Below are 22403 nucleotides of genomic sequence, written 5' to 3'. Positions count from 1 at the left end.
CCAGGATATCGCAATAAGTCAAGAAATGATATATCCAAGTCCAGATCGGGGATAGTGTGCTGGAAATGCGGGAAGAAAGGATACCTGAAGAAAGACTGTAAGTCTCGGAAGGGAAAAGAAGGAGACGCGCAGCAAGAAAGCAATCATGAAGAGAATGTAATAGGTGATGTGTTGCAAGATGCTTTAATTCTTTCATTCGAAAATATTATTGATGCTTTGGTGGTAGATTCAAGGGCCTCATTCCATGCCACACCTGATAAGAAACATTTTCATGATTATGTTCAAGGAGATTTTGGACAGGTTCGATTAGGTGATGATAAACCTTGTAAAATCATTGGAATGGGTACCATTTTTATAAAATAGCAAAATGGAAATCAGTGGCTATTGAAGAAGGTAAGGCATGTTCCAGATCTGAAGAAAAATCTGATTTCAACAGGGTAGTTGGAAGGTGAAGGTTTCATAACTACTTTCACAGATAAAACCTAGAAGGTCACTAAAGGATCCCTGGTAATAGCAAAAGGAGAAAAGATTGGTACATTGTATTTATGCAATGGTATTTCTAATTCTGTTAATGCTTGAACCTCTACAGGAGAAGATACGACATTGTGGCATCATAGGCTCAGGCACATGAGTGAGAAGGGGATGTAGATTCTTCACTCAAAAATTTTGTTGCTAGGTTTGAAGCATGTTGATTTAAAATTCTATGAGAATTGTGTTTATGGAAAGCAAAAGAGAGTCAGATTCCTTAGAGTTTGGAAAGAAAAGAAGATTGAAAAATTAGAGCTTGTGCATACATATATATGGGAACCTGCTCAGGTATCATCTCTTGGTGGCTCTCATTATTATGTTACTTTTATTAATGATGCAACCAGAAAAACTTGGATTTATTGTATTCGAAATAAATCTGATGTATTTGATACTTTCAAGAAATGGAAAGCTTTGGTTGAAAATGAGACAAGGAAAAGGTTGAAGTGTCTCAGATCAGATAATGGAGGTGAATATTGCAGCAAAGAGTTTGATAGGTACTATTCAGAGAATGGAATTCGTAGAGAGAAGATAGTTCTAGTAACACCACAAGAAAATGGTGTGTCAGAAAGAATGAACAGGACAATCATGGACCGTGCAAGGTGCATGAGATTGCATGCACGATTTTCTTTACAATTTTGGGAAGATGCTGTAGATACTGCTATTTATTTAATAAACAGAGGGCCTTCAAGTTCCTTGGATGGTGGTATTCCAGAGGAGGCATGGATAGGTAAAGGGTAAACTACTCATTTTTAAAAACTTTTAGCTGTGAAGCCTTTGTCCACATTAACAAAGAAAATAGAACAAAGCTTGAGGCAAAATCAAAGAAATGTACCTTTCTTGGATATGGTGTTAATGATCTTGGTTATCGCTTATATGATTATGAAAATCACAAAATCATTACGAGCAGAGATGTAATATTCAATGAAAAGATCTTGTATAAGAATTAGTTGCAGGAAAAGAAACAAGAAAAAGAAAACAGAGAATACACAGTGCTTGACGATATCACAGGAAAAGTGATGATGCCTGAAAATCATAATGATCAACAGCTAGAACAAACAACAATAGCAACAAGCACCTCAAACACTTGAAAGTGGTGTTAGAAGATCTACCAGGATAAGTAGACCCCCTGAACAATACTCTCCTTCATTATATTATGTATTGTTGACTGATTCTGGTGAACCAGAATGTTATGAAGAGGTAGTGCAGGTAGAAACCAAGTAGAAATGGGAGCAATCCATGAAAGAAGAGATGGACATCTTAGCACATAACCAGACTTGGGACTTAGTCAAGTTGCCTGCAGGTAAAACAACATTGCAGAATAAATGGGTTGACAGGCTAAAGGAAGAAGATGGAGGAAAACAGAGGTACAAAGCTAGACTTGTAGTGAAGGGGTTTGCACAGAAGAAAGGTATTGATTTTGATGAAATATTTTCTCCTGTTGTTAAAATGACTTCAATCAGAACTATTTTAAGTCTAGTAACAGTTGAAGGTTTGCATCTTGAGTAGTTAGATGTAAAGACAACCTTTCTCCATGGGTATTTGGAGGAAGAGATATATATGCAGTAGCCACATGGATATGAGGTAAAAGGGAAGGAGAAACTACTGTGCAGGTTGAAGAGGAGCTTGTATGGCTTAAAATAGGCTCTAAGGTAGGGGTATCTAAAATTTGACAGGTTTGTGTCTGAACAAGGTTATACTATATGTCACTCTGATCATTGTGTTTATCTCAAAAAGCAAAATGATGGTAGCTATACTATATTGTTATTGTAAGTAGATGAGATGCTTGTTGCAAGTTCTAACATGCAGGAAATAAATGTGCTCAAAAGGAAATTGGCAAACTCATTTGCAATGAAGGATTTGGGTGTTGCAAAACAAATCCTTGGTATGAGAATAACTAGAGACAGGAAGAATCGCAAATTAACATTGTCTCAAAGTGACTACATAGAAAAGGTGTTGAAAAGGTTTAATATGCAGAATGAAAAACTAGTTAGTATACCTTTGGCTAGCCATTTCAAATTAAGTAACCAGGTGTGTCCCAAGACTCAGGAAGAAATGGCTCATATGTCTAAAGTTCCATATGCATTAGCAGTTGGAAGCTTAATGTATGCATTGGTCTGCACAAGGCCTGATATTGCACATGTAGTGGGAGCTGTAAGAAGGTACATGAACAATCCAAGAAAAGAACATTGGATGGCAGTGAAGTGGATTCTCAGGTATTTGAGAGGTACCACAAATCAAGCATTAAAGTTTGGTGGTTCAAACATTGCTCTACCGGGATATGTTGATGCAGATATGGAAGGTGATAGAGATAGTAGGAGGAGCACTAAAGGATATGTATTTACTGTCGGTGGAACAACTATCAGTTGGGTTTCAAAAATCCAAAGTGTTGTTGCACTTTCAACAACAGAAGCAGAGTATGTTGCTACTACAGAGGCTAGTAAAGAAATGATTTGGTTAGAAAGGTTTCTAGATGAATTGGGTAAGAAGCAGGAGCTCAGCAGGTTATATAGTGACAGCCAGAGTATCATACATCTTGCAAAGAACTCTGCATTTCATTGCATGACTAAAAATATACAGCTCAAGTACCATTTCATATGGTCAGCATTGGAAGATGGATAGTTGAAGCTGGAAAAGATACACACTAGCCACAATACTGCAGATATGCTAAAAAAAGTTGTAACCAGGGAGAAACTAAGAACCTGCTCAGTTTCAATCAGTCTTCAAGTATGATGAAGAAGATGAGAAACAAGCAGGTCCAAAGTGGAGTCATTGTCTAGCAAATGAAGCAGCGACGGAGTTGCCGTAATTAGTCTCCAATTGGGAGATTGTTGGGTGTGGACCCTGATTATCTTCTGTATTCAAAGGTTTCAGCCGAATGTCCAGGAAGACTGTACACCCCTCCACATGGGGGGGTGCGGGGGGGACTTGTCGCCCCTGCGGGGATCTGGGGGGCTAAATCCCCGCTGGCTGGGGGGTCCGGGGGCCAGCGATCCCCGATGGGGGTTTGGGGGTAGCGCCCCTGAAGCTAAAAATAGATGTAAAATTTCCTTAAAAAAGTCTAGTAGTTTCTAGTCAATCTGGGTCATCCATTAAGCGGATGATTTGACGATAGAAGTTATGTTTAATTTAGGGTTTTTTGCCCTAGAAGGCAACCCCTCACTATATATGAGGGAATTGTATTTTGTCTATGTATATTTGGATTCTGAGTGAGGAAGAGAGAGGAGATTGAGAGTGAAGAGGGTGTTACGGCAGATTTGCTATCGATTGTATCTCTTCAGTCTGCTGGATAATATAATAAAACAAGGACTAGTTGTTTCTTCGTGGATGTAGCCCAAACTAGGTGCACCACATATATCTGTGTCTCTCTTTTTTTATGTGTTTTATGTGTTTATATTTCTACAATATTTTATATGTTCCATTGCTTCGTAATAAATAATTTTCTAATAGGTTCAATATTTTTAGCTACATCTCCCTACCACAGTTGTGATGACACTCAACTCAATTGAATCGAAAGGTGAGGGTTTCCATGTTTGCGATACATGATTAGTTCATTTGTCAATTTTTTTTGTTCTAAGGTCTTCATTTTCATGGTAGTAGGGAGAGAATAAGAAAGACTCTAACTAGAGATAGGTTTCAACTCTTCCCATAGGTATTATATTATTTTTTACAACATTTTCCTTTTAATTATCGCTTTGTCCAATTGCCAATAGTTTCCTCTTTCCTCTTCTTTGTTTTTCACACTCTATGAAGATGGGAACAATAAAAAAGGATCATGTCTATGCTCAACCATTCTTATTTTCTTGGAGGGTTTTCTTGAAATCAAGTTCTTATTAACTACAACCCCCTCACAAAATCACATTCTTCATGCTCCAAATCTTTACTTGCCGACCAGTGTAGTCAACTTGATAATGAGTATTTAGGAGGGTTTTTGATAGGGTGTAGTTGGTAAGGAAACAATTAATTAAGAGGGTTTCTTCCTCGAAGTACATGTTTTTCTAATGTTATACATTCACCTCAAAAGAGGGATTTTCCTGTAAAATTTAATTATATAATGTCACTATAGCTTTTCTCAGGCACCTTTAGGGTTTTCATTTCAAACAAAGAACAAAAACACTAGCTTGGCTCTTCTTCTACATGGGAATGACTTCAGGTAAGCCCCAGGGAGTCGATAATTAGAAGAGGCCCTCAATTCTATGCAAAAGGAAATATTGCTGGGATGAGCGAGTAGTTGCTATGCTTTTTTCAAGCTAATCCTTAGGGTAAGTCAATAGTGGGTAAACGATAGGGATTCCCTACTTATGAGCTAACTTATTTGACCCTATGCAGGGCTCCTGAGATAGACTGGACCTAATTCCCCAATTTTCATATCTGATTCCTTTGGGTGGATCAAAAGCTTGTTGTAATTGGAGGATGGCATCCCTCTCACTGGGAGATGGGACTCTGCAGGCCAATGAAATCATTTGGGGAATGAAAATATGTCAAAATTATTTTATTGTCTTTGCTATTATGAAAAAAAAGAGAAATCAACTGATTCCAATCGCTATTGTCTAAATGGTCACATTTTTGTCTTTACTAACCAATTATTCTCGTTAATTCTAGCTTAAATTTAGGAAGGAGTTTTTATAATTTTTAGTGTGAGTGATATAATTTACAGAAATCTAGTGCTCTATGGATTTATACACTTAAAACTACATTTTAAATAACTTTAATTCACAATTTGTATAGAAAAATTCCTGGAAAATGTCAAAAACATTTAATGTTTAGACTGCTACAAACATAACAAACTAATATACGGAATTTTCATTTAATATCATCTTAGATCCATAATGGATCTAGTCGATTTTTATTGACTTGGTTGAATCATAATTTTTGCATAATGGGTTGGGTAGATCTAGAGTTAAATGGATCTAAATCGATTTTTATTTCACTTGGATGAATAAGAATTTTTAGAGAACATTACAACATCTCTACAACACTTCAATAGAAAGAGAAACTATTGTACCCATCATTATTTGAATTCTTATTCAATATCATTCTTGTAAAAATATACTCAGAGAACTCAGACATCAATTGGTAAGAAACAAGGATATAATGATGGTGTGCACTCCCCAAGTATTTGACTGCAATCTTATTTAATGTCGCTATCGGTAAACAAATAGTTGTAGACACTACTACACAAAGGGTACTTTATTTAGGGATATCCAAGGGTAGCTTAGTTGGCATATTGGGCCAAGTGGTATCATTCCAGATGGGATCATTGATGAGTTTGGTCAAATCTAGGAGATGAAACCCCACCATGTAAGGCAAAATGGGTTGGTTAGCATTAGTTCCTTCCATGGTAGAGACCGGTATGGAACTCGGGTTAGAGGAAGATGAACTAGTTGAAAGGGAACTAGTTCTAGGAACAGCTGAACCTGAAGACCTCGAAGGGGATGATGACTCTAAATCCGAGGAAGATTCACTTCCCGAATCCGTGGATGAAGTGCCCAAAGGTGGGCTGGGCGGAGGAACCCAAACTCGTCGAGCAGGGGATATAATACGTCCAGGAATAAGAAAAGGATGAAGGCCTCCGAGTCTACGAGAGAGTCTCCTTGGGGGAGCTATGATTCCTAGATGCAAGTATAACTCCTAAGATGCAATAAGTCTATCAAAGGCTAAAGTATCAAAGCAATGAATTAAGCAAATAAAGTGATCACACAACCAACACTACGTGCTCAGGTGGTGCAACAAGTGGTTTCAAGTGTGTTTTAATAAAGAGAAAAGTAGCCTAATCCAAGCTCCGTCCTATAAAAACCAAAATACTCTAGCCTAAGATATCAACTAATAGCGCTCAAACAAGTCCTAAGCTATGGCAAAGGGCCTTCCAATCAACTAACAATAGGGGGGATTAGGTCCCCTGCATAGATGAGTGAAGGTATGAATGAGATAGTTATAACTAGGAGACAATGGGTTATGAAGTCCCAAAGGCCCATAGAAATATGTCTCAGGTGCCCTCCCTCCTGTGAGAGCCACCTGGGTAAAGATACCCAGTAGAATGGCCGCTAAGCTACCTCTTCACAGATACGTGCAACAGGTTACCTTGCCTTCAAGCTGAAATCAAATGGTCGGGGGATCTTCAGTAGTGAAAGAGCTAGGAGTATCAATAACACTTCCGGTCCCAACCTTGGCATTATCCACTCCAAACAGCGTGCCTGTTGCTAAATGAGTTCGGACCATATCCGTTAGAAAGGATTCGAAGTCTCCTAAAAGTCAACCACTAAAGACATTTTTTTAAGACAAAAGAAATCTTTTGTCTTAAAAATTCACTTTTTATTTTAGTTATTTTACATTAAAATTTAATATCAATTGAATTGTCTTAACTATAGAATTTAAGAAAAAAATTGTTTGAGACAAAAATATTTTAAGACAAAACTTTATATTTAAGACAAAAACAGTTTAGGGTAAAAATATTTTAAGACAAAACTTTATATTTAAAACAAAAACAGTTTGAGACAAGAATATTTCAAGAAAAAAAATATTTTAAGACAAAACATTATATTTAAGATGAAAGCAATTTGAGACAAAAAAGTTTTAAGACAAAACTTTATATTTAAGACAACGACCAGTTAAGATGAAAATCACTTAGCACAATTAACAATTAAGACAAAAACATATCAATTAAAGATAATATTATCTAAAAACTGCAAAATTGACTCTGACAGTGCACCCTAAGTCTGCCATCTTGCAGGCTACTACTCTATTGCACCTATATTGAGGTTATGTTTGCACTTACCATTCACGTTATCTTATATAAAGACAAGAATTTGTTGGGCTCTTCGTTTTGTGGGGGTAACCGACTCTGAAGAATGTGGCAAATTTTCCTTGCAATATTTCCTAGTCATCAATTCCAATTTTGTCCCTTTGATCTTTGTTGATATGATTAGAGACAATTTGTTTGTTGTTGCATTCAGCTCATGAGTCACTTTGGTGCTTACTATTGAAAAGCATTCGATAAACTAACTAAAATGTGGACTCCTTTTCCTGCTTACATGATTAAGCCTCGAGCTTAAATTTACGTTAACATGCATCCCCTTAGACTTTGGATCTTTCTCAAGGTAAATAATTGCAAGAAATATTACAATATAGTTGGCTTACAATTGGGTGGAGAGTTGAAGTCCTTCCTTCATTTTTTAGTCATCATTAAACACAGATTGATAAGTGTACATTTCTTGTATGTGTATTTCCTTATGGAGTGTGATGAATCTTGTTACATTGTGAATGGTGAAATATATTGCATGCTTGTAAATGTAAATGAATGACTCATTTTTTATGCTCATTATGTCTTTGTCATTATAATGGTGTCATGTATGCACATGAATTTTAAAGTGTGCCTAGAATATTCTATTCATTATTATGTGCATGATGAATGTTATGTGTTCATATTCAATCAGTTGATTTCCAAATTATGGGTATACTTAGTTTAAGCAACCCCTACACTAGTTATTCTATCAAAACTAAGAATTTAGGTATTAGGAATTGGGCCATGAGTCTCCTTAAAACTACAGGAGGGTGGGCACACAACAGTTGTAGTTCTGCTTTATGAACCTAGCCTAGGTTTTTTTTAGTCCATATACACTATGTTTTCAAGGTCGAGAGGAAGTGGGAACACATGACCTTGTTGACATGTTAGCATGTCCAACACCTAGTGGGCACTAGTGAAACCACACCGTAGCGCAATCGTGTTCCTTGTATAGACACCAACCATAATCCATTGATCTCAATGATCAAATATGAGATAAGGGTAGGGTTTATACACTTGGCCAAATGTTATTTTATTTTGGGTGAGAATCCTAAAGGTCAAGAGTGTGGTTGAGGCAGACTTGGGATTGTTGGGAACATTTTTAGCTTCCCATCACTGAGATATTTGTACCCTACAACACCCTAAGAGTGTAAAAATTAATATAAATTGACTACTATTGATGTATTTGAACTAAAAACAAGAGATTAAAAGCTTCATCTACTATTTTGTGAAATGGAAATCACAGTTTAGAAACACAAGCAATGACATTCAACCATAGAAGAAAACAAAAGAACACAATTATTTATAGGGAAACCCAAAAGGGAAAAACCATTTCACTCATTTTCATTAATCATATGAGAATGAGAAACTATTACAATGTCTTGCTTCAATCCTGAAGCACACACTTCACTATAAACCTGTTCTCCCATTGATTGCTTTGGTATGGCCAACACCTAGTAAATTCAAGGCCCCATCTTTCTCCTATTTCCTTGCATGATTCTTGAGGAAATTAACTCCTAAATAATAGGGGAATTCACTATTCCCTTGTGCAATTCCTGAGTAATCGATCATCTGACTCAATGCCCAGCGTGTATACTCAACTAGTATATAATTAATAATTACAATATGCTTTTTCCCCCTCCTTAGTTTGGCAATTCAAATTCCATGCATGTCTGGGTATTTTTAGTTTATTGACTAGTTTAATTGAGAGATCATTGAGTTAACAACAATTCTACTACTCAACTGACTCAACTAGCTGCTTGGTCTCAGTCAACTGAGTCAAATTGAAAATAATTGAATTAGATTCCTAAATTTTAGCAACACTACATGCACAACTCTACTTGTAGCCTATAACTAGAATTTACTAAGCAAACAAGTAGAGAAGGCCATGTTGCACAAGTTAACTTCCATCCAAGTCATCTTGTTGGTTTGGAAAATTGAATTACTAAATTTGACTAAGGAACAAGTCAAATTTAGCCTTTCTTGCTATATTCTCTAACACTCCCTCTTAGCAAGAAAGGGATTTTGAACCACCCATATCCTACACCAATGGAATTTTAATTTGCATCTTGACAATGTCTTTTTCAATATATCTGCATCCCGCTTCTCAGTTGGAATGTACTGTAACATCATAATTCTCCTCTACACACAATTCTGCAAGTGATGGTACCTGATATCGATGTTCTTGGACTTCTTATGAAATACTGGATTTTCAAAGAGTTTGATATAACTCTAATTATCACAACACATCATTGTCAAATCCATTTGTTGACTGAAAATATCCACAAGTATTTTCCTCATCCATATGGCCTCACATTCTTCTTGACTTGTATCCATGTATTAAGCCTCTGTTGAGTTCAGTGCCACATACCTTTATTTCCTACTATACTAGTAAATAGCTGCAGAACTAACTCTAAAGATAATACTCGAAGTACTTTTCTTATCTGATGGGCTCCCTCCCCAATCTGCATCAGTGAATCATTGGAGCTTCAGTCCCTTTTGTTACCAGGAATAGTGTCTATGCAGAACTGCTAATCCCACTAAGGCTGGTAGCTACCTTAGAAACAAACAAACTAAAACTACTTCCATTTTCCTTTATGAGAGATAGATGAGAGAATAATAAAGGAGACCAACCTCTGTCTTGCGATTGGTTCCTTACTCGATTCCTCTCTCTTTTGATAGTCCTTTGCTACTTGCTTTCGTACCCAGCTTCACAGAGTACCTGTAGAATCAAAGCAGCATAACACTATACGAGAACATAGATCTATTATCATAAGCAATATAGGATCAGATGTATATTAACCACACAAATGCATAAAACATCAATCACACAAGTGTATGGAGGAAAACTTGAATAGTTTTATTGATAATCAAGAAAGAGCCAAGAGAATTACAACCAATTCTTCTGACCTAGCATCATCCTCTCAGCATGTAATCCCTTCTTCACCTCATGAAAAGCTTAGATCACCCAACACTATGATGTTGTCTCAAGAAACCAACAACAATTCCTTACAAGATGCAAAATTCCAGCCTCAGGATCTCTGGGATGAGGGATCCATATATAAATATCTGTAAGGGAGGTGAGTCAGCTTGAGATTTGATTAGTGTCTTACCTCTGATAGTTCTTGATTCCACTTGGAGATTGATGATCTCTTACTCATCCCTGGTCGAATTCAGAGAGGCAAGTGTCGCACAAGAAGTTTCTCGAAGATTCCATGCTTCTCTACCTTGCGGATTGACCCTGCCATTTGTCCCTTCTCACCCATCACACCGCATAGAAGGGCTTTTTGACATGCAATGCACCTACTATGTGTATTTAGGCGGGATGCAGCGCACTTTGCCTATGGAGCAGGTGAAATGGTCCAGTTTTGCCAGTTCTGATTAGTTTTTCATGGAGAACTTCAGGGAGAAGATGTAATCAGTTGACCTTGTTCTTTTAGGGGTTGGAACAACACCTTTAGGGACTTAGGAGCCATTGGTTTATGGAAATTTATGCTTGGGTTTGCAGTGCCCAAAAATTTCTATAACGGTTACCCCCTAAAGCATTAGGTCATTAATCTTTTTGATGTCGAGTGAAATGCATTATCATGAGGATCCGAAGTTCTTTCAAGCTGGAAGGAGACGTGTAATAAGATACAATACAATACATTATCTTCATTTTATTTTCATGATCTAGCTGAGGTGGGCATTCCCATGCTCAGCTTTATAAATTCATTTTCATGTACATAGGATAGACAATCGTCTGAGTGTAGACTAATGATTCTGGTAGAGATATCATCCCTTAGATTGGATGATTATCTGTGCAGCAATGATGTACATTTGATGTCTTTATTTTCCTGATGGATGAAACTAGATCCGGGGTCTTCAATCTCGTTCAATGTTCACTCAACGTACAAGTCGATCCATGTGAGAGATGTTCTGGAGTCGAACATGGAAAGACATCGCCTGATTACCAACCAATGATGTAAGTTGTTAACAGGCGCGAGAGGAATCACTGATAATGATAATGACCCTCAAGGTATTACAATACAATTCAGATGGTGTGAATGAGGTACTTGGCATCGATCACCACATAAAATATTTCGGTCGAAGGCCATTGATGTAAACGTGTCACCGGAAGTGAGAAATTTTCCATTGAGGCATGCAAGCTTCAAAGTACTGAAAGGGTTGTTCCTAGATCGACTTCTTGGATAATGAGTTGATGTCCACAAGAAGCGATCCATCATAGGAGGGCCTTAATTAATCCCACATCAATGACACAGAACGGAGAAAATGATTTTAATGGAGGTGAAAACGATCTGGTGGTATATGGTTCTGGGTGGGGGTCATGAAAGAATGGAGTGAAAATGTATTATTGTGGGTGAGACACAGGTGAATTATCTGAGCAACTTCTCTTGAACATATCGGCGACACTGACATGATGGATTGGTAGCATTAACCCCAAATGTGGATGGTGTGATGGAACCATGGTGATGTGACCAGTGAATGGAACTACCCAACCCGACTTGGATGCGGAGTGACAGTGTCATGTTCAAGAGCGACTTGCTACCAACAAAGTTTCTTCAAGTTTTCTTCCCAATTTTTCCCCAGTCATTGCTGACCAGTACCTCTTTATTTTTGTCAAGCTTGAGGAGGATAACATATGCTTGCTCTATAATTTTCCCTTCGGGCAAACCCATCGCTATGTTTTAACGAGCCTAGCGATAGTGAAACCCGTTCTTGTCTGTCATGGAAAATTTTGTAGCTATTAGGTTTTAACGAGTTTAACGACAAAGATAACTCAGTCCTTTTCAATTTTAGAGAGTCTGAAAAGGAACATAAAGGAAACTCCAAAATCCTTTTTCATCATCTAATCCCTTAAGTCTTAAAAGTATAAAATAATACAGAAGGGATGAATTTTCGGTACTTTTAATGAGCCGAACAAAACAAGCGCTCGATCTTTTTGTGTAATAATCCCTCAGGTCCAAAAAGATTAAAATTTAAAGGAGGGATAGCACTTCCGGTCACTTTAACGAGCTGGAGAGGCCAATGGATCGGCAATCTTTCCATATTTTACGAGTCAGTTGAAAAGAGCTTAAAGGAGACTCATCTTTGAGGAATGAGTGATAAATTCCGGTAGCAGCTAATTCCAGGTAAGGTTTGGAATTTTTCAATCACGGAAGTGTTACAAGGATGGCTAACAGGATCACTCTTCGCAGCTGTTACTCAAAAGGGGTAAAAAATCAAGTGGAGGCGAATGATCGGCCAATACAGAGTGGAGGTGATGATGAGAACACGACCAAGGCTTTAAAGGCTGAAGTACTACATTCACGATGGTTATTTACCGGAAATTGGTTCATTTTTTAATGAGCTTAAACGCTGGGGGAAACACTTGCTCACGGCTTATGTTTATTTTTTAACGAGCTTAAATTCTGCGATAAAACTACTCGATTAATCCAGTTGCATAATAAGGATGTCTCATATATAAAAACGACATTATTTCAAAGCTTTGTCCCACATCCTTTCTTTATGCAAGTTAGGAAACGACCAATCCTACGAGTTTAAAGGGTTATAGGGCCTATAAATTTAAAAAATAAATGGTCACTCTTCACTTGCATGCCAAATGGTTTGCATGCTCCGAGGTATAGTGAAATAGATTTTCGAGGTTACCCCTCAATTTGCAGACAAAAATTTGTTTTATCGGGAAAGGCCTACCTTTTCAGGTTACCTCTCAATTTGCAGACAAAACATTTCTTTATCGGGAAAGGCCTACCTCTTTTAAGTTACCAAAGATTGTTCTATATGTGTCACAAACAAAACATTTCTTCGGCGATGTCTACCGAAATAGACAAATGTGAGTGGCGCAGACGCCTCCACTCACATAACTTTGACGAGGGAATCTTATTCTAGTCTAATCCCCTTTTCCTAAACGGACGAGAGTGTCAGACTAGTCAGATATCCTTTGCAGAAACCTACCCTATACCTGAAGTTTTCCTGTCGAAGCAGGACAGGGTGCATGCCCCCTGGGTTTCAGTCATGCCCTCCGAATCACTCGCGCTCATCAGGAGGACGGATTGGGGATTGATGAGACATTCCTTGCATGAAAATACCATTCAGGGATGGTATATGACTATTGGCTATGCATGAACTGGGTAATGAAAGTTATTCTATGAGCTTGACCACTCTTCCTTCGTGCGGAAAACACATTACTCTAAAGAGTGAGAAGACAATGGCTCCCATGCAATAAATATAGTCTCGTCCAAGGAGTAGATTATAATCCAGGGGTCCTTGGACTACCATTACGTTCATGTGAACGGTTTTCCTTCTCAATGTTATGGGCACATCGGGAAGGATCCCTAACGGTCTACTGGTTCCTTTGTCAAAGCCTGTTAGATTTCTCATCTCAGGAAAAAGCGATGGCGAACCAAGCGCTTTCCAAGTAGTTGAGGAAAGGATACTCACAGAAACCCCTTCATCTATGATGGTACCGGCCATAGCCATTCTATATACTTGAGCGATGATTCGGAATGGTACACTGGCCGGTAAACGAGGTCTGCCCAGTAGATTCCAGTCAAAGCAAACAACCGGGTTGCTTGGAGGTGGGACCGAATAGACGGCCGGGTATGACTCTGACGAACTTCCTTCCTGCGGTAAAGGAACGGGTAGATTGCCCCCATGTTCATTGGAGTCTGTGTTCACGAAGAGAATTTGAACGGTGTCTTTCTTGTTCTCTTCGGTGACTGTATCATCTGAAGATTGATCTTCTGAAGGCATGATCGGGTCAACTGCCGCCTCGACCTTTTGACTCTCATCTGGTATGGATTCAGATGGTTTATCTTCAATGATAGACGCTTCGGTCGACCACAAGGGCGTGTTAGCCCGATTTTCAACAAGTGACGGACTCGGCAAGAGTTTCTTATATCCAGGAGGGAGCCATAACGGTGAAACCGGACGGTCGTCCAAAACTCTTTTAGCCTCATCTAAGAACGGACAATGGTGGATGGCATGATTGCCTTCACACAGTTTACAAGGAAATTTACATTTTCCTTTTTGTTCAGGGGCTTCACTTTCACTAGTTGACGGTGTATTTTCAACATGATCATCAGAGGTTGACAACAATGGGTTGTGCAAATGAGGAGACAAGTCCCTTAAGATCCGAGGGATGCTAGGACAATTTCGATGGAAGTGGTCTCCTTTGCAAATGACACATGGCGATTTGGGCCTGGTCGGTGCAGTGTGTGGATTTTTGCTAGACGACGCTTGGTTGCCCCTTTTCGCCTTTGGCTCCTTCTTCTTCTTCTCTTTCTTCTTCTTTTCCTTCTTCTTCTCAGGTACTTGATTTTTGGCTTTACCAGCCTCATCAAGCAAAGAGGAAGGAGGAGAGGAAGAATTGGACGAAGCAGAGGGTTGGGGGGTAACTCTGGAATCGTTCAGTTGTTGACTCGATTGTTCAGGAATCACGGTGTTCTGAATGTTGGAGGTTGAGAAGAGCCACATGGGCAAGCCAATTGTCAATCCTGGAAGTGACGATGTGGCCATATGGGGTGCACCAACATCTCCCCAAGAGGAGAAGGGACTAGGATTTCCTCCAAGGGGAACTCCTTGGTAGGTGGACTCCATTTTTCTCAACCTAAGACCAACATAGGAAAGGTGAAAATTATTCTGTTTAAAATAAATTTTTAGACGCTTTGACACAGCTTGTTTTTTCAACTTTTAAGAGTCGAGAAAAAACAAAAGATGACTCTAGTCACCTTTGATTTTTAATGAGCCTGAAGTGACAAGTGCTCAGATGGACCTTTTCCGTTAAGGAGTCTGAAAAGGAATGAAAGGGACTGCTTTGGAAATCTAGACAGAGGGATTACCAAACCAATCGCAAAACTGCAGAATACTTTTTACGGTACGGCAGTCAATCTTCCCGAATGCTGTGTTCAGTGCATTGCGATCGATAAGGCGGTAGACACGGCTTCCTATGGATAAAGGATAAAGCCTATTGTGGTCTCCCAAAATATACTCGATGGTACGTGGGAGCACAAGCCCGTACTGGCACTTATCGTCTCAAAGTTACCAGGCTTTACGACGCCGGAATACGTCTCTAGCCTAGACTTCTAGATGTTGTGCGTTAGGTTTCAAAGCGTTTTTAGATTCATTAAATTTATTTTATAGTTGATCTTGCTTAAGAAATTTTCCTTTCAGGTTCACCACGTGATGTAGATGTACAATTCCTAAAATGCAATCTAAGATGATAAACAGTCATTTAATCTTCTTTTTGAAAATGAAAATCCTAGCTACTAAGGAAAGAGAGATGGCGTTCTTTCAACAAATAGCAAAGAGCACACACTATATGCACTGCCCTAAATCAAACCAACAAACCGTCTAAATGAAAATGCACGTGCATGTATTTGTTTTCAACCTTCTTAATGTGTAAATGATAAAAATAAAGCTAATGCACAAATCTGAATTATTTTTAAAAGCGACAATTACTAACAAGCTGCTTTTCAAAACAAAATGAGGACAATGACAACACTTTGCGATTTGGAATTGAAAAATTGCTTTTGACACTAGAAAAACTACTAATTCAGATCAAATACAATAGTAAGAGGGTAATCGACTATCAAGAGCAATCAGAGTCTCTTCTATGACTGAAAATGACACTTGCAACACTTTCAAATCAAGAAATGACAGTACAATTACGCTACTTCTTTGTAAAGGAGAATTGAAAATGACTCAAAAAATACATAAACACATTTACAGTTATTTGCACAATGGAGGCAGAATGAGAGAAAGGAAAGGGGTTTCAAACAGAGGTGTACTGACTATAGGCAACAAAACTCCTGCATAGATCTAAAAGGAGTGAACACATAAACCAAAATTCAGGAACAAGGCCTTGTCTGATCAGCGCACCTGTAACACATTGAAATTGAAATGCAACCCACCTACTACACTCGGGAAGTGCGCTTCATTTGAAGTTCACAGAACAGACAGTGCGCTAGACTAGAGACGAGACTTTGATTGGATTCTGGGTCACAGTTTGCAGTTCAGTTCAGGGATTTAGGCCAAGCAAGTGGTAATCAGTAAATCAATCACAGGTGTAGATCTAAGGAGGTTACTAGAGCCACCACGAGGGAAATTAGAAAGCTTGTAAATCAATTGTTTAATTCATAAACAAAACTCGGAGATTGACTAAAGTAGCGTTGATCTACTTTGCACTTGCATAGCAAATGCAGTTCGAAGGTTAGCTGGCTTGACTTCAGGCTCCGTCTATAAGTTTATAAAGTAAACAAATGTAGATGAACAAACAATCTACTCGCTCCCTAGTGGAGTCGCCATTTTGTTACCGGGAATAGTGTCTATGCAGAACTGCTAATCCCACTAAGACTGGTAGCTACCTTAGAAACAAACAAACTAAAACTACTTTTGTTTTCCTTTATGAGAGATAGATGAGAGAAGAATAAAGGAGACCAACCTCTGTCTTGCGCTTGGTTCCTTACTCGATTCCTCTCTCTTCTGATAGTCCTTTGCTACTTGATTTCGTACCCAGCTTCATAGAGTACCCGTAGAATCAAAGTAGCATAACACTATACGAGAACATAGATCTATTATCATAACAAATATAGGATCAGATGTATATTAACCACACAAATGCATAAAACATCAACCACACAAGTGTATGGAGGAAAACTTGAATAGTTTTATTGATAATCAAGAAAGAGCCAAGAGAATTACAACCAATTCTTCTGACCCAGCATCATCCTCTCAGCAAGTAAGCCCTTCTTCACCTCATCAAAAGCTTAGATCACCCAACACTATGATGTTGTCTCAAGAAATCAGTAGCAATTCCTTACAAGATGCAAAATTCCAGCCTCAGGACCTTTGGGATGAGGGATCCATATATAGATGTCTGTAAGGGAGGTGAGTCAACTTGAGATTTGATTAGTGTCTTCCCTCTGATAGTTCTTGATTCCACTTGGATATTGATGATCTCTTACTCACCCTGGTCGAATTCAGAGAGGCAAGTGTCACAGGAGAAGTTTCTGGAAGATTCCATGCTTCTCCACCTTGCGGATTGACCCTGCCATTTGTCCCTTCTCACTCATCGCACCCCATAGAAGGGATTTTTGACATGAAACGCACCTACTGTGTGTATTTAGGTGGGATGCAACGCACTTTGCCTATGGAGCAGGTGAAATGGTACAGTTTTGACCAGTTCTGAGTAGTTTTTCATGGAGAACTTCTGGGAGAAGATGTAATTAGTTGACCTTGTTCTTTTAGGGGTTGGAACAACACCTTTAGGGACTTAGGAGCCCTTGGTTTATGGACATTTATGCTTGGGGTTGCAGTGCCCAAAAATGTCTATAAAACCTTTGTCCTCCTCTACCATACCCATTATTAGTTGTTCCTATGAGGTACCTCAACACATGATTTTTCGCCTTCCAATAAAGCTTTGTGGGATTAACCATGGCTTGACTCAACTAATTAGCTACATAACATATGTCGAGCCTTGTGTTCACTAGATGCATCAAGGGTCCCACAAGATCTTTGTATATAGTAGCAGCTATTCCTCTCCTAAAGAGGCACTCTCCTTCCTCTAGTTTGTAGCTAGAGGTGTGTCCATAGGCTTGCAGTTCTCCATGTAAAATATCTAAAGTATTTGGAGGCGTACTTTCCCTCACTTAAAAATATCTCACGATCACCCTGCCATACTTCCAGCCTAAGGAAGTAATGTATCAATCCCATATACTTCATCTCTGAATCATTACTCATATCCTCTAAGTATTAAGTCATCAACATAAACTACCAATATACGCAACTTGCAATATACCACAATATGATAGAGGTTAGCATCTGGTTCACTTTTGGTGAATCCCAATCAACTGATATATGTATAAATTTTGGTGTACCATGCTCAGGGTGGTTGTTTGACACCAAACATGGCTCTTTTGAGTCTACACATGTCTGCCAATCATATGTCTCAAATCCCTTTGGCTGCTCTATGTAGATTTCTTCCTCAACAACACTATCGAGAAAGGTGGTATTCATATCCATCCTGTCAATCTTCCACCCCATTTATATATTTAATGCTACAGTTGTTATGATCGAGAAATATCTTTCCAATGGTGCAAATGTTTCATCATAGTTCACTCCCTCTACCTAAGAGAATCCTTTGGCCACAAATGTAGCCTTGTACTTCTCGATGCTCCCATCAGTTGCATGCTTCACTTTGTAGATCCATTTGGAACCAACTACTGACTTGTTCTCTAGCCTCAACACCACCTCCCATACATTTTTCTTCATGATGGAGTCATACTCCTCCAAAATGGCATCAACCTACACTAGTTGAGAAATTGCTTCCTCAAATGAAGACAATTTTGATTCAATGACCTCTATAATGAGAGGCATATACCCAATGTACTTATTTCATGATCTCATCTTCCTGTGCTAAGATGAGGGAGCTCCACAGGAGCTCCCACATGCTCCCGTGCATATTGTACCAATTTTTCAGCTTCTTCGGTTCTCTTCCTCCACTCTATGAAAGATTATGGTTGAGTGGGTGCCTCCACTTGACCTCTTATTTACTCCTCTCCATGTGGCGTCTCCAAAACCTCCTAAATCTTTGGATGAAGCTCCTCCTTAGGAACTATAAGCTTGTCTTATGATGAATACTCAATTCTAACTCTAGAGAGAATCTCGTAGCCTTCTCCTCATCAAATTTGTCATCTCTCCTCATTACTATCACCCTCACTGACGACAAATACACCCTATTGTTATGTAGTGTCTCTATTTATCCTACAAAGACTCCCATCTCAGTTGCAGACACAAGTTTCTTCCTGCTATCCTTGGAGACATGAAAATACATAGTAGCTCCAAAAATTCCAAAATGAGATACAGTTGGCTTCCTCCCATAGAAAGCTTCGGGTGTGATCATGCCAAGTATTCTATGAGGACTCTGGTTCTACAAATGGATTGCATTGTTTCATGCTTATGACAATAGGTGTCATGATAGCCCGTAATCGTGCAACATGGCTCTTGTTACTCCCACTATTATTTTTTTCTTTCTTTCAACTACCCCATTTTGTTGTAGGTTATGGGGTGTTATCAGTTCTCTTCTAATACCATCTTTGGCACAAAAGTACTTAAAGGTGCTATTTACATATTTTCCTCCATTATCACTTCTCAAGGCTTTAAATTTTTGACCAATATCCTTTTAAACCAATACTTTGAAGTCAACAAATTTAAAAAAAAAATGATCTTTCTTTCGCATGAAAAAGATGCAACATTTTCTTGAAAAGTCATCAACAAAAGTAACATAATTCTTGTGTTTTGTTGTAGAGGTTGTAGAAAATGGTCCACATACATTAGAGTGGACTCAGTCCAATATTACTCCAGCTATGTTATCTCGGACCTGGAAGATGGATTTGACACATTTCCCCAATGTGCATCCCTTGCAGATATCATGTTGGGGAAGGGTGCATTTCGGGAGACCGGTGGTAATTTGCTGTATGATTTTTAAGGCCCCATGGTGTAAGTCTCCCATGTGTGTGTGCTATATTTCTCCAACATCCCAACTCTGTACTTCTCCTACCTTTCGACTTAGTGCAATGCAAGCTTCCACCTCAAGTTTGTATAGGTTCTTCACACAAACTCGAATTTGTTTCACTTTCTTGGTAGCTACATGTCTCAATAAGGATTTCCCCTTAATTAAAACAACATCATACCATGATCCTCCAATACAACTATAGATATCAATTTATTCTTCATCCAAGTACATACATGGCATATTTCAAATGAAGATAGGAGACTGACTCCCTCTTAAAGGTTACAATACCAATTCCTTTGGTATTGTACCACCCATCATCCCCAATTTTTATATGCATATGGAAATCCTTCTCCTATAAGCTACTAAATAATGTTTTACATCATGTCATATGGAACCAAGCACCTAAATATATATACCACACACTCCCCATTATATTGTTTTACATACATGCAATCAGGGTTAAGTACAATTTGAATTTTGAGGCAAGTGCTTCACCTCCTGCTCATCTTGATGGTTTCTTGTTAAACTTCTTGTGCCAACACTTTGTTGCATAGTGCTCGAATTCATGGAAACGAAAACTTTTTATCTTTCTCAAGTCCTTCTTCTTGCCATTGTTCTCGCTAATCTATGGTTTTCTTTGGGGCTGCTTTCCCCTTCGCTTCTTTCCCTTTCCAACCAAGGGAAAATTCTCTTCCTCCTCATCTTGGATGCTACTCCATCTCTAGTGTTCTGTTGAATTTCTTCCTACACTAAATCAGATTAAGGTCTCTCCCAATTTGGTAATTTGTCCCTTCCATTTACAAAGTCCCAAAACTTGTGCTAGGATTTTAGAGTGCCTAAGAGAGTTAAGATCATTAGTTCTGGAGAGGGAATATTTTCTCCAACTCCTCCAAGCTCATCTCAACACTGAGTGAACATGGAGAGTAATATGGAATGGTTTCTCATTTATGCAATAAGATATTTATGAGCTTTCCCCTCAATGTCAATCTTATTGGTGTTTTAGGATTCAAAGTAACGTTTCCTTCCCCTAATATTAGTTTTTAACTTGAGGAGGTGGAGGATTTTGACAATGGCATATTATGTTCTTCTAAGCAATTTGAGTATGACTTTTACTTAGATGTTTTAGGTAAAAAAAATTGTCCATTTGTTGTTAGATACGATCTAGGAGGAAGTTTTGTAAAGTATAAATAATTGTGGTTGGATCAATATATTATTTTGCAGCCATATTTTAGAGAGGAATATTTGGAGGAATCAACTTTAAGTGTAATTTTTACTACTTCTCCTTTCTTGAAACTTTCCGGAGAAGTGCTTTAGGATCCACCTTCAGGCCTTAAATGACCACATTTTTTGGTCTCAACCTTATTATGGACCTCGATTCCACACACCTATTGATGGTGAAAAATTTCCCAACAATAGTTTGTGACTCTCTATGGTATGAGGTCCCAAGTGGACCTCACAAAATTTGGTGCGAGAGGACCATTCAAATTTTGGCTTAGCTCCCATGCTTAGTTGTCTGTAAGTACTATGATATGTGTGTGATCATTACAATGATGGGTGCACCTATGGGGCTAGTGGCTATATTGAATGAAAGAATGCAATAATTTAACCTATTTAAAGGGGAAAATTAAAAGAATTATTAAAATATTCAAGCGTAAGTACATAATCCATCTCAAATTTTGTCTCGTTCTTTGCAAACCTATGTAAATGTATGGGCATTGCAAAAACCTTAAGAATAAATTAGAAATTTATTTGTTGTATAGTTTAGGAGATGTACATATTCTACTTTTCTGTGATTTTTGAAAAGGATCATAATTTTTCTAAATTGGAATCTGTGATTTCTTAATGTTACTATTGCATTAGTGTTGAGTTACAAAACCATTATAAATCTATCTAACTCCTATCATGTACCTAGAGGAATAAAACCTTTGGAGGTGTCACACGGAATCTGTCAAGGGTGCGGACACGACTGACCTTCCTAGAAGTCTAAGACATTCTAATGACAAACAAGACAAAATGGAATGATCTTTCTCTAAATACACCTTTTACAACATGAAAACTACAAGTGTTTAGGCTTACCTTATTCCAAAACGCTGTTGTTGAAGTCCGTTCTTGACGATCCGGATGAGCTCCTCCTTCAAGTCAATTCCTGCAACCACAAACAATCAAACAATTACCAAGCACTTGCATTTCATATAATAAAACATATATTCAACATGCAGACCAAGGAACACATGAAATAACTCATTAACACAAGCTATTGAGAAAAATAAACCAGTTTGTATTAATAACGAAACAAAGAAACTCTTACAACCTGGCCTTGGTGTTGTGCAAGTTCCTCCCAGGGTCCATCAAGGGTTTTCCTCTACTTTGACAAAGCTCACCCTCTCCCAAGTAGAATCAAGTGAAGACAATCTCTCCTCACAAAGGCTCTAATGGAAGACCTAAATCCTGCAGCATTTACCCAAAGAAAATGTATAGCTCCAACCTCTTCTCCTTCTGGCTCAATGCCTTCATTTATAGTGCTGTAAAGAGGTTATTCAGGTCCACTATCAATGGGATCATCCCCCTCTATGGGTGGGATAG

Source organism: Pinus tabuliformis, chromosome 7 (assembly GCF_031772625.1).
Source record: "Pinus tabuliformis cultivar Carrire ecotype Pingquan chromosome 7, CPIR1, whole genome shotgun sequence".
NCBI lineage: Eukaryota > Viridiplantae > Streptophyta > Pinopsida > Pinales > Pinaceae > Pinus > Pinus tabuliformis.
Note: the sequence above shows the minus strand (reverse complement) of the source record.